This window comes from Apis laboriosa, unplaced genomic scaffold (assembly GCF_014066325.1).
Source record: "Apis laboriosa isolate Shangri-la unplaced genomic scaffold, ASM1406632v1 scaffold128_cov155, whole genome shotgun sequence".
NCBI lineage: Eukaryota > Metazoa > Arthropoda > Insecta > Hymenoptera > Apidae > Apis > Apis laboriosa.
The window spans coordinates 274079-286830 of record NW_025221189.1 but is presented as its reverse complement, the minus strand read 5'-3'; the positions used below and the strand labels follow the sequence as shown (position 1 = coordinate 286830).

The 12752-nt window shown below is 26.5% G+C and overlaps 1 protein-coding gene across 5 annotated transcripts in view; it reads left to right on the top strand.

The window, feature by feature from the left end:
• The window catches only part of LOC122720350 (choline transporter-like protein 1), a 123943-nt gene that overhangs the window by 66526 nt on the left and 44665 nt on the right, over window positions 1-12752 (top strand). Inside the window, exon 1 of one of the 5 annotated variants that reach the window (XM_043946994.1) lies at window positions 9357-9374. The exons of the other annotated variants lie outside the window; for them this stretch is intronic. The gene's annotated coding sequence lies outside the window, so the exon portion shown is untranslated. Of the gene's footprint in view, window positions 1-9356; window positions 9375-12752 lie in introns of those variants that run through there. 5 annotated transcript variants of the gene reach the window in all.

Here is a 12752-nt window from a genome sequence, read left to right as displayed (position 1 = left end):
TACAACAGAGTAATAGAATATTAAATTTTGAACATTTCGTAATTTAAAATTTTGTTTTAAATTTCATCTCGCATCATACACGTATGATAATAATTAATTATAAAATCGAAATGCATTGAAATTTTAAATTGATTTCCATTATTTTCCTTAAAACGATATTTAATAAAAAAAATTACAAAATATATAACCTTTATGCTCTATAAACTCATAAAATAAAATAATAAAAAATTGTTCATTACAATTTCATTAAATTGTTCATTAATATTTGATACACTTTTTTTATTTTAAAAAATAAAAATAGTTTATCAAATATTTTCATGAATACATCTGAATTGTAATACGTAATAAATAGAGATTCATGTTGATTCATTGTCTGCATGTGTATCTTGTTTAATAATAGTTCGGTCGTTCGTTTAGAATTTCGAGGTTTTCAAATTTTGACGGTAATTTTACGCTGCTGTCGAGTTTGTTAGAATTTATCACTCTTAATCTGTTTCAACCAAGGCCGTATATTTTTAATTAGACCCGAGTTATCGAGGTTGATAACTTCTATTCACGGTTCTTTTGTTATGGATGAAAATCTCGGTAATGCGAACGGATATATTAATTATGTAAAATGTTTTTGTAAATTGGCATAACAGTTTGATACATTTGATCGAGATTAATTGTTTCTTTTTTCGATAATTCTTCTTCTATTTATAAATGTACGATATTAATTTTTTTATAACAACAAATTTTATAAAGAGTCAATTGTACGATTAACAATGTGTTTAGTCTGAGTTATGTTTGTTTTTAAAAGAATGCAATTTTTCATTATGATTATACACGATCACTAACCAGGCAAATGAATCATGGATTTTTATGCGAAATCAAATTTTTATGAACATAATTGGAAAAATAGAGTTTCAATAGAGATATCCTTTAAATAATTTGTTTGATTTTTTTTTTGTATATCATGTTTATTTTGTAAGTTTTTCAGTCATTCAATTTCGTACAATTTTACGTAGAAGTTAAAATATCTGTAATTTAATCATTAGTTATTTTAACGATGTGTTAACACTTATATTAATAGGTGATTCATAACAAATTGTAATTTTGTAATTAACAAAACAACTATGACGGATTTACTAATAAGAATTTTATTACTTGCTAAATAAAAAGATTTGTTAATTCAAATAATTTGATATTTATGTATATACTAATAGAATATATAAAAAAAAATCGAACAATATTAAATTTAGAACAATTGTATTTAAAAAAAAGCGAGGAGCTGATTAGTCGAAGGAAAAATAAATTCATTCAAAATTCACAGTGATTTCATAGTGATTTCATGTGATTTCTTGATTTCAAATATCGTTATAAAATCAATTTCGTACAAATGATATTGATTTTAATTTTTTTAATTATACGAAAATGATTTATTTTTTATTTAAAAATAAATAATACAATATTAACTCTTTATTAAAATCGCAATACGTGAAAATATTGGGGCATCGCAGTATCGAGCATGATTTAGCTGATGACTGTTGACATTATCCTCATTTAAAATTAATAAGAAGAACGTTGTTTGTTAAGGGATAAATTGCTTCCTGGTTCATAACGATAACGTGATATATATTATAAAGTGCAAATGTTGAAGCCACTCTTCTTTATTTTTTTTAAATTATATTTTTAAACGATTTTAAATAATTTTAAGTAATTTCATCTTAATATTTTATCAATATGGTTTCACTGATTTCACATCGATTTCATTGTGAAAAATGCTTGAATAACTTCACGAATGTTAATCCTCTAGAAAAAAGATTAGGAAATCTGGAAAATCAAAGTATTATAAAGCTTTGCATATAAATGAATGCAAATCAATTGATGCAGAATAATAATAACAATTTTAGTATCAAAAAATATTTTAAAATATCGAGTATCAAATCTTAATTATCAAAATGGTATTATCTATTATCAAATTTCATTTATTTAAATGTTGAATATCAAATCAACAGATATTTTTTCATATTTCATAAATCCAGATTATTTACATCTAAGTCTAATTATATTATTATTACTCTCGTGCTTCGAGAAATAGATAAGTAAAGTTATGTTTAATACCGTTCGTGAGAATAGACCTGGGACTATAGTCGCACGGCACAGGAATTCAAAACTAAAACCGATACCGAGAATTCACTACCCCCGTGCTGACTCTTGAAGATTCGAGAAGTTTATCATAACCCCTTCCTTTGAGCTCGTGACAAAAGCACGGTGATATAGGCATCGTAGGAAACAAATCATACCATGCAGACGTGATCAAAGAGAGCAAGACGTTTGTAAAAAGACAGTAATAAAAATCTACATGCACGAAATCCAACGAAATTCAGTTCTTTGAATCTTGTCGAACTTTTTGTCGTATGGTAAAAACTATGCTTGAAGATATTCAGTTTTCAAAAAATCTGAGAAATTTATTAATTTTTCTATTACATTATATTAAATGTTTAAAGTTTTCTTTAATAAAAATAAAAATTCGAATAAAGTTTCTTTTGAATTGTTAACAATTGACGGAATATCAATATTAAAATTGCCAAATTCTTAGCTCTTGCAATTTACAATTCTTCTTATTGTAAATAAATCTTTCGCGAAATTAATTTTGAGTTTTATTAAAATAAACACGGAAAAAATTTTTAATTTTTTTTTTCCAAAAGAATAGAGAGATATAAACAAATTTTTTATTTCTCTACGATATGTTCATTGTACGTTATTAGAGAAATATTTTAGAATCTAATAATTGACAATAAATTAATTTATATTTAAGTAATATTAAGTTCTCATTATAAATCAAGAATTTCAATATTAATATCATCACATTTGGAACGTGAAATGTAAGATATTAAGTTCCGTATAAAAAAATTTTCGATAAAATGACTTCAATATTTCTCACGATTAAAGCATAGGATTTTACAGCACGAATCAGTAACAAGACAAAATAGGAATTGGTACATTATTTCGCGGTTAGCGCTAATTTTCCGGCACAAGGCGAGGTCGTACCGCAATACAAAGCCTCAATCGCTTTGCACCTACGCGTGAAACGTGGGCGGAGATTATTAAAGTTCCACGGGACTGTAGTTTGAAGCTGCTTTGTGAAAAAATGACGAAACGGCGCGTATTGTCACAGCTCGTATTTATAAATGAAAAAAAAATACATTTTTTTTATATTTTTCGTTTAACGGAATTGATAATAAACATTTCTTTGTAATAAGTATATTGTTAACAATGAATTGGTAGTTACGTTCGAAATTGAATGAAAACATGAAGGTGAGAAAATGGTAAATGATATTTGCAAATTATTATTATTATTATTATTTGCGTTGCAAACGAAACGTATTTTATTTTGATATTAGTAATTAAAACTTTTCATCTTTCAAACTTGAGAGAAGATCAAAAATAAAGAAGATGAATTGTTTCACTTTTTTCCTGAAATTAATTCACTTTATAATATTTTTCAATTTGATACAAATTTTATGCTTGTGTTCTTTCTTATAATTTTCTTTTTTTTCTTTTTTTTCTAAATTAATAAACAATAATGAATTTTTGCAAAGTTTAGCGAAATTCACTATCCTTGAGTATCTTCTAAATAACGTATCGACGATAAAACTATTTTAATAAAAAATTGATTTTAAATTGATTCTCTTCTCCTCCATATATTACATAACATAGACACTTATTACATAAATGGTTTCTAACCTTGTAAAACTTTTTTTTAGAGAGGACGCTATTTTTTTAATTAGTAATTTTTAACCTTTTTTTATTCAAATATAATTATTCCAAAAAAATATAAAACCGTATCAATTATCTGAAAAAGAATCTTCCTTGTCAATTTTCATGATTTTTGGATATATTATAGAGGACATTTATAGAGGAAATTTTGAACAATTATATATATAATTGTATATAATCGTACTTCGATTTTAATTTTGAAAATATCTATATAATATCTATAAAAAAAAATCATCCATAAAATTTCATTAAATACTCATTTAATAGCGTATACAAGCATGCGACCATTATTCATTTTCTGTTAATATATATAAATACACAGCAACGTGTAATTATTACGTATAACGGGTGAACGATCAAAAAACTCTTGCCTTATAAATCGTGATAGGCTTGAAATACCTTAATGTCAACCCATACCAAACATTCCACGGATTCTTTAAATCTTTTGGATTTGTGGAATGCGAAAATAAAATATAAAACAATTCTTGGACAACCGAAATTATTATGAGAACGACATCAATCTCATGCCTAGTATTTATTGTTACAAAATCATTGTCATAATTTGTCCATTTTATATTTTATTTTCTTTTTGTGTTAAAAATAAAATACGTTCTATGAACAGATTAAATAAGATGATATTAGCCCACCCGTTATAGATTTTGGGTATCGTAATGTATTATAAACGGTTGATAACTGGCAATTACATGCTAATGCACGCTTTATCACGGATATGGGTGTATATATAGGTAAAATTCTATAATAGTGGCAATTTTTCTTTCTAAATATCTCGAAAACTAAATAAGAATAATTATATATAGGAAAAAGTTATTTAAAATTTTGTTCTCTGTAATATTAAAAAATAATCAAAATCGAGGTGTTTTTTTTTTAGATAATTATTCATTTTTTTTTCAATTTTCTCTATTTGATATAAGGGAGGGAAGAATTGTATATCCAAAGAATTTATGAAAATACCAGAAGAGTGTAGAAATAAGATGGACAATTTTTATGAGACGAGTTTATTGACGATGCTCTGCTCATGGTTAGTCATTTTTTTGAAACGAATGTTCCGAATTTTCTTTTTCCTCGACGCATTTTCATGTTTGTGAATTGCAAGGGAAAAATACTGCAATGGCTTGTTACTATTGTATAGGGCCCTTGGGTTTTTGGTGTTGCATGACGCCTTACATAAATTATTCGAATATTACAAAAGGGAATAGTAACTGAGAGAAAGATTGAAAAGCATCGCATTACACCGTCAAGAAGCCTCGTTTCCGCGAAATTTCGATCTTGAGTTCCTCCTTAACCCCTTTAACGCTTTCACTTACAAAAGCTCGCCAATTACCCTCTTACATGATCGTTATATCGACAAACGTCCTTTGATCTCCGCCGTTAATCGAACGTGTTCGAAACTGGTTACACGTCGAATCGTGTCAAATTAAGTCATTTTCAATCACGCGTTTCCCAATAACGGAATGGTATAACGAGCCACTCGAAATAATTCGCGTCGTTTCATTTGATTAGCAATCAAACTATCGACCCTTTTCATCGACCGCCGCCTCGTCCATAGAATTCTATCCAAGCCAAGTATTCGAGTATCTTTTTTTTTTTTTCTTTTTTTTTTCCTTTTATCATTCGAAGATATGATATCAGGGAACTCTTGCACAGCAAATAATAACGAAGCAGATTGCGCAACGGAACGTTGCATTTTCGTTCGATTTTCAATGACACAGAAACTTATGTTTCTGTGTTCATCATATATTTCTGTTCACGAGTAATACGAATAGTTTTTTATAATAATCGATTGACAAACAATTGTTTATTTATTGTAATCATTTATTATCATGTCATATTCGATAATATATCATCGTTTTAAATTATTTCTGCTAAAATAAATTACAGGTATATATTTAATAATATCTAAAAAAAAAACAAATTCTTTAAATAATTCGTACGATGTATCAATTATAGAGAAAAGTTCGAAGAAAACAATGAGCAAAATTAAAAAATATAAAATTAAAAAAGTTTATAAAAACTTTTATAAACTGAGTGGAAAAATATTAACTTTAAATTAATGGAAAAATTAATGGCAAAGACTGCTTTTAATTTAAAAGTATTTTTAATTTAATTTTAATTTAAACTCAGTTAGAAGAGAAGAATTAATATATCGTAACGAGGCATTAAATGCATTATACATAAATTATATATAAATTGATAAAATATATTTTCCTACGTAGTACGAAATAGATACATAAAATTGATTTAAATAAATATACACGAATATGCGAATTTATAATTTTTAATAAACTTTTTTTCGACTAAACTATAATCGTTAAAGTATCCGCATTAAAGTATCTGCATACTTATGAACCGGAGTGTACGTGACAAGGATGTTACTGTGAAACATTTGTTATACTATACAAACGTCCTCGTTTCGCAATCACGGTTTTTACGTCGTTCGGAGATGGTAAAAAGTCGACCCGCGTCTTCTAGTTCCGGAAGTAGTATTTTGTAGCGAGGGGGAACGTTTTATTGAAAATCTGCGCAAGGAACGATAGAAATTTAGAGGATCAAGGTAGGGGCTTTGCGCGCGGAATTCAACCTTTAAATTGAAAAGCTGTTTGAAAACGTATCAAAGGAGGGTGTATAAACTCCTTTCCATTTTACAGAACTTCATGTTTCGTTATTTATCAGCGGTCTTTATGCGCTCGCTTTCTAAATATGTTCTTGCATCAAGAGTATCGATTCCATTAAGATTTTATCAGAGAAGATGGGCGACCGTTTAGCGGTTGTTGAATAAAATATTAACTTTTAAATTTTATTTCTTACTTTATTAATGCCGTTAAGAATCGATGGTTTGGTAAAACAACGATGTAAATTAATTTTTGATCGTTAATAATAAATTAGTTTGGTACTAATTACTCAATTAATTATGAAACGATTTTTTTTCTCTTTTTCATGTTGGTTTGACAGTTTCCGGATTTTAAGAATTTTTAATAAGATATTGCATTTAATGTTAGAAAAAGTGTATTTTAATTATTTTGTTCTTGTTAAATGATATATCTTGGTATATTTTTATATCGAGTAATTATAACTTTGGTATTTTAATAATTTTTAGAAATTATTTTTAAAGACATTTAAGAATTGAAAGAATAATACTGATTCGTAATTTTGTATTCCTGAAAAATGTATGCATTCCTTCTACTTTATTCCTTCATTCTTTCTACTTTATTGTTAAGAAATACATGCATTCTTTTTACTTTGCCTGTCATAAATAATAGGAATAACTGATCTACATCTTCATTCGGAATTCTTACACCTGCTGTTTTTAATAAAGATTCATTACCTGGTAAAAATTACGAAGTTTAAGCCGTATTTATTATTTAGTAAAACCGTTGATATATCAACAGTGTATAGTTTCCATGTAATTTAAGATACGGAATGAAATAACATTTTTCGATTATGTTATGTAATACATTTATTAAAACAACAATCATTCTGATAAAAAATTCTGAACAAAACTTAGTTATCGATAAAATTATCAATAATAAGTTGATAATATTCTATGATATTATTAAGATTAAAAAATATTAATTATATTGATAAATTGATTTTACGAAATGTATCTTTTATATTGATTTTTCTGTTTAAAAATTCAGATTGCAAATTATCAACGATTTGTCAGATTTATCAGATGCAATAACTAAAGTTACATATATATTTTGATTTGAGAAAAATTTGAGAAAAATTTGAGAGAGATTATAATATATTCTTAAAATTTTATTTTATGAGATTTGAAAATCATTAATATCTTCTTTCATCGTTATATTTTCAAAGTCATAATTCTTTGAAATTTCAAAATCATTGATTTTTTCTTTCATAATTTTATTAGTTTACTTTAATATTAGTTTAGGTTAAGATTAAAATGAATTACAACATACTATTTTGACAAAGAAAGAATAAAAAATTTAAAAATATTAAGAATAATAAAATAATTATATACTGGGATTGGTAAAGAAAAATTTATTTTAATAAATATTCAAAATGTGTAAGGTCTATCAATTTCGTATAACCAAAGCTCTATTTTATTTTCCGAGATATATGCGAAAATATTTTTAATATTGCATTCAACTAAGCTCTTATGTTTCGACGCTTATTTCCATATCATGTAAATCATTCATAAAATATCATACGATCACTGAATTCGATGGAACGAATTTTACATAAATAATTAACCACAGCTACTATTTTACTCCGAAACAATTTTTCTCTCCTTTTTGTATATCGATTTTTATCGATATCGAAAAACTCTTATCGATACCTTAAACTATTAAATACAACGTTGCATTAATAGAACGTATAATTTTTAATTTTTCTTCAATCGATACATAATCTATACTATGTTTTTGATTAATAATTATGACTTTGGAAATTTCGAGAATCGTTTAATCCGTTCTCCATCATTATTTCTTTTTTTAGTTAATATTTAAAATGTTATGAAATTTCTAAAAATTTGAATTATTTAAAGTTATGGTAAAAATATTTTGATCATTATTTATAAATTGTTAATATATTGTAATTAATTGTAATAAATTGTTAAAATATTTTTTGTGCTTTTATTTTGCGTATTGAATTCTCGTACAGCTTTTATTATTAAATTATTTATACTAAATATTTCAGAATATTCAAAAAATTCCAAAAGCACAAATATTTTATTACAACAATTTTTTTGACAAAATTTCTTTCATACAACAAATATCTGCTTTAATGATTTTTTCTTTTCTTTTTTCAGTAATATCATGTATGTAGATTTTCTTTTAAGCTTTATTTCGTTACCAAAACAACTCCATTTTCAAACGGAGCTCGAAAAACTACATGGTGCAATTTTTATTATTACATAAATTGTTCTACTACTTCATAAATAATGATCAATCAAAAAACATTGAAATTCTAACAAAAATTAAAATCTTCTTTATCTTATTTTTTTATTAATTTTTTCTTACTCCAAAACTCAAAACATCGAGCGAGCAACAATGATTCGTTAAAATTTAACCAATCGTTGTACATGCACTGATAAATAATAAATAAAGCACAATGTGATAATTACATTATTCCATTAAGGATAAATAATTGAATTATTTTATGATTTAAATCTTTAATCAAATCTTACACTCTACATTTATATTTCTTCACGAAAACTCTTACTTTCCTCTTAATCTTTCATTTTTCAAGGAATACAACCGATCTCTCCCTAACCTTGAATCCTTCACGGTTGATTTGTACGCACGGAGAATGCAACCAGAAACGAATCCAAGAACGGACAAACGGGCATGCCATCGTGCGTCATCCCACGGCCCCGTTCTATGGGGGCCTAGAACCTCACCTAGGGGCCCTTTATCCGGCCTACCGCCTATTGAATAGGAAGGACGTGGGGGGAGCGTTCGTTTAACTTGGAGTGCAGGTGCGTTCAACCCGCAACTAGTGTACAGTTTACCTACGGGAGCGTCTGCCAGTAAACGTTCGTGCCTCGTTCTGTTTCCGTATCGCGCAGAGATTTAGTTTAGATTCGTTGTTTCAAAAGTGATAATTGATTTTGGATGATTTATCTACGACAGGTACGCGTGAGAATCGATTATTGATAATTTTTTGCATTATGATTTTTTTGGTGAACGTTAGATTATTTTATAAGCAGTATCTTTGCAGTTTATTTTTTTTAGTTGTTTGAATTATTGAAGAGATAATAACATAAAAGAGATAATAACATTAAAGCATATATATAAGCGATAATTTTTTAATAAAATTTTTTCCTTTGTTTTATTATTTGTTTTTTTAGAGCAATGATGTTGGATTATTTCATAAGTAGTATGTTTTATTTATTTATTTTGCTTTTTATTGTACGACATTTTGTTTTTTTTTTTTTTTAGTAATTTTTCTCTTCTGTTGTGATTTCTTTAGTGAATATCAGATTATTCCATAGCGTATCTTATTTATTTTGCAGTTTGAGTTATTGATTCTCCAGTTGATTATTAATCCTTTGTTCTCGAGAAATTCTTCGAAGTATTTTTGTTCACAAGGATGATAATAGCTTTTAAAATCAATGCACAAACAAATTCCAATATCTTATATATTAACGTATATTATGTTTTACTTTAATATTATTTTAATATATAAGTTTAAGTTTTATGAAGCTTTTTCATAATAATAATCATCTTAAGGATTGAACATTGTGAATTTACAAGGAAAGAAATGAATATGGAGAATTATAAATAAATATTGTTGAATAATTTTCAATTATTAAAAAATAGTCTTGTAATTTCTGAAAAATATAAATTTATATAAAGGCTTCGTCTAAATGGAAAGAAAATATATTTATTACGACATAAATCATATTACAAATGCTATAATATATGTTAAATAAGATTCGATGCTATAAGACGAAAAGTTAATCAAAGAAATTGTTTTTTGCGAGGATATTTCCATCAGACGCAATTTGAATATGTATCTAAAATTAAATTGGTATATTAATAATTATTAAAGGAATGTTTATTAACACTGTCTCTTGCGTCAATATTATTTATGGAATATGAAATGTGTAAAAGAGCAATATCTGCATATCTCTTTACCATTTCTCAACAATATTTTTTATTTTGTAAATTTAACTATTTTCAGTCTTAAATTTTCTTATATCGTGTAAAAATAATGTTCTTGAAAGTGTTATTTAAATGTGGAATAAAAAATGATTAAAATTTTAAGATGTAAATTAATCAAGAATTTTAATCAGATTCTTAAATGCATTGAAAATTGTTTTCGCTAAATATGTAAATTATTCTAAACGAAATTTCACGTAAAAAGTATTAATTATTTATCGTTTCATCACATCGATTTTCCAATTATCGCATTATTGACATAAAAAGACAAATTAAATTAGGAAATTGAGAGACAAATATGAGGGTTAATTAATTAAAATGAGGGTGTATCTATTTGCACATTTTTTTCCTTGTTAAATTCAATAACAATGATATGTAATTTAAAAGCATTTTCATGAATGTTATAATTTATTTTGAATTACATCTTTAATGTTTTTAATAAAATTTAAATATAGTGCCATTTCTTGTACCATTTTCTTATCAGGACGAATGTTTTTATAAAGTGAAAGCGCAATTTCGAGTTTTTCCTTTTATCCATCTTCAAAATGATCTCTCTTTTTAGGATGTTTACATTTCCACTATTAATTCGAAAATGAACGATAATTATCTACTAATGGAGGACGAAAACCATTAGCCAAGTTAGATCAATAAAAATTTTCCATAGAAGAACTAATATTTGCAGTCTATGATATTCATTCTTCCTTCTTCGAATATCATTTTCGAATAACTACAGCAATTATATTTAAATTCTATATTCTTCTTATTTTAAATACTCTCGAGTTACTTTAAATACTCTTTTTTTACTTTTGTACATGAAAATATTTTAAATTCTTTGTAATTTTTAACATTTAAATTAAGTTAGAATATTCTATATGTCTTTTAAGATTGTTGAGATGAATTTCAAAATGAATCATTCAAAAGCTGAATCGATCATCTCCATTATAAAATTTCTTTGTCAAAATAATTAATATTTGATTTTTCAAAAATCAAATAAAAAATTAACCTTGATGAAATATGACTCGAATACGAAATCATGATTTAATTCGACGCGTAATCATTATTCTTTACGAGACAACACAATGCAGTTTAAAATGGTAGAGAAAGTAAACACAAAGGTAAGAAAAGAAACGACAATAAACAAGGACGCATATCGATCTAGTCCGCGCAAATGACGGCTGATTTAAACTCCTCGATAAAAATCTCACTATGCTTATATTCTTTCTAACAAAGAATTCACAAAGCGAAAGAGATGAATTTCAATTTTTACACACGTTTCGAAATGATGAATAAGAGTTTTTTTTTTTTTTTTTAAAGAAGATAGTATAGAACGCGATATTATTTCATATTTTTTACATATGTAAAAATCGATGTTACGAGGTATCATTTTCGATTCGAATGCAAAAATGTCGGTCGTGGTATGAATCATAAGGTCATCGTTCGCTATTCAAGTGTGCCGCACTTGGAATATTTTTGCACAAATTCACGCATATGCACGCGGTGAAAGTGCAACTGTTGTTCTATCTTGTTGAATGCATACGGGATGATATCGTGAAAGCGTGAGTGCTCGTTTTTAATACGCGCGTCCGATGAATATTTCAGGTGGAACTTTAATCACACAGGGGTCCGTGCTCGACAAGATAACGTTAGTTGCTTTTCTCGTTTTGTCGTTTCGCGCGACGCCATTCCTTTTTTCTTCCTCTCCTTCTTTCTTTTAAAAAAGACGAGCATTGAAATTTCTCGCGAAATAACATTACTCTAAACCCTTTTCCGCCCTGCGAAAACTCTTTCTGAAAAGTGCACTGTTTCTGATTAGAAGCTTTTTGGAAATGTCGAAATGTGTCGAAGAATTATTTCTTCTTTAAGAAATTGATTCGATTAAGAATTTTATTAAATCGATTTTAATTTATTAATTTTTTAAAAATCGAATAATTTGATTTTGATCCATTTATTCTTAGATTTATCTTGTTTTTATTATTAAATTTAAATATTCTATCTTTTGCTTTTGAAAAGTGATTTTTAGAAAGTGTCATCCGCGTGATTGTATAAATGAGCAAGACTTAAAAGAGAAGTTCGCCAATTTCGAAAAATTTGAAACTTCGCAGAAATGAAGTTTTGCCGGTAACGAAATTTCTCCAGAGTTTCGAGTTTTTCTCAATTTTCAATCTGCAGAACATTTTTTGTTGTTAGTCGAATAATAGATGTTATTAATTTATCATTATGCTAATAATTTTGTTATTAAAATTTTGTTTTTCTTTTAAAATGATATCGAATTAATTTATGCCTCTAATATTTAGCGGAATTAAAAGTCAAGAATAAAGCGATTAGAGAGTATATACATTGACAAGT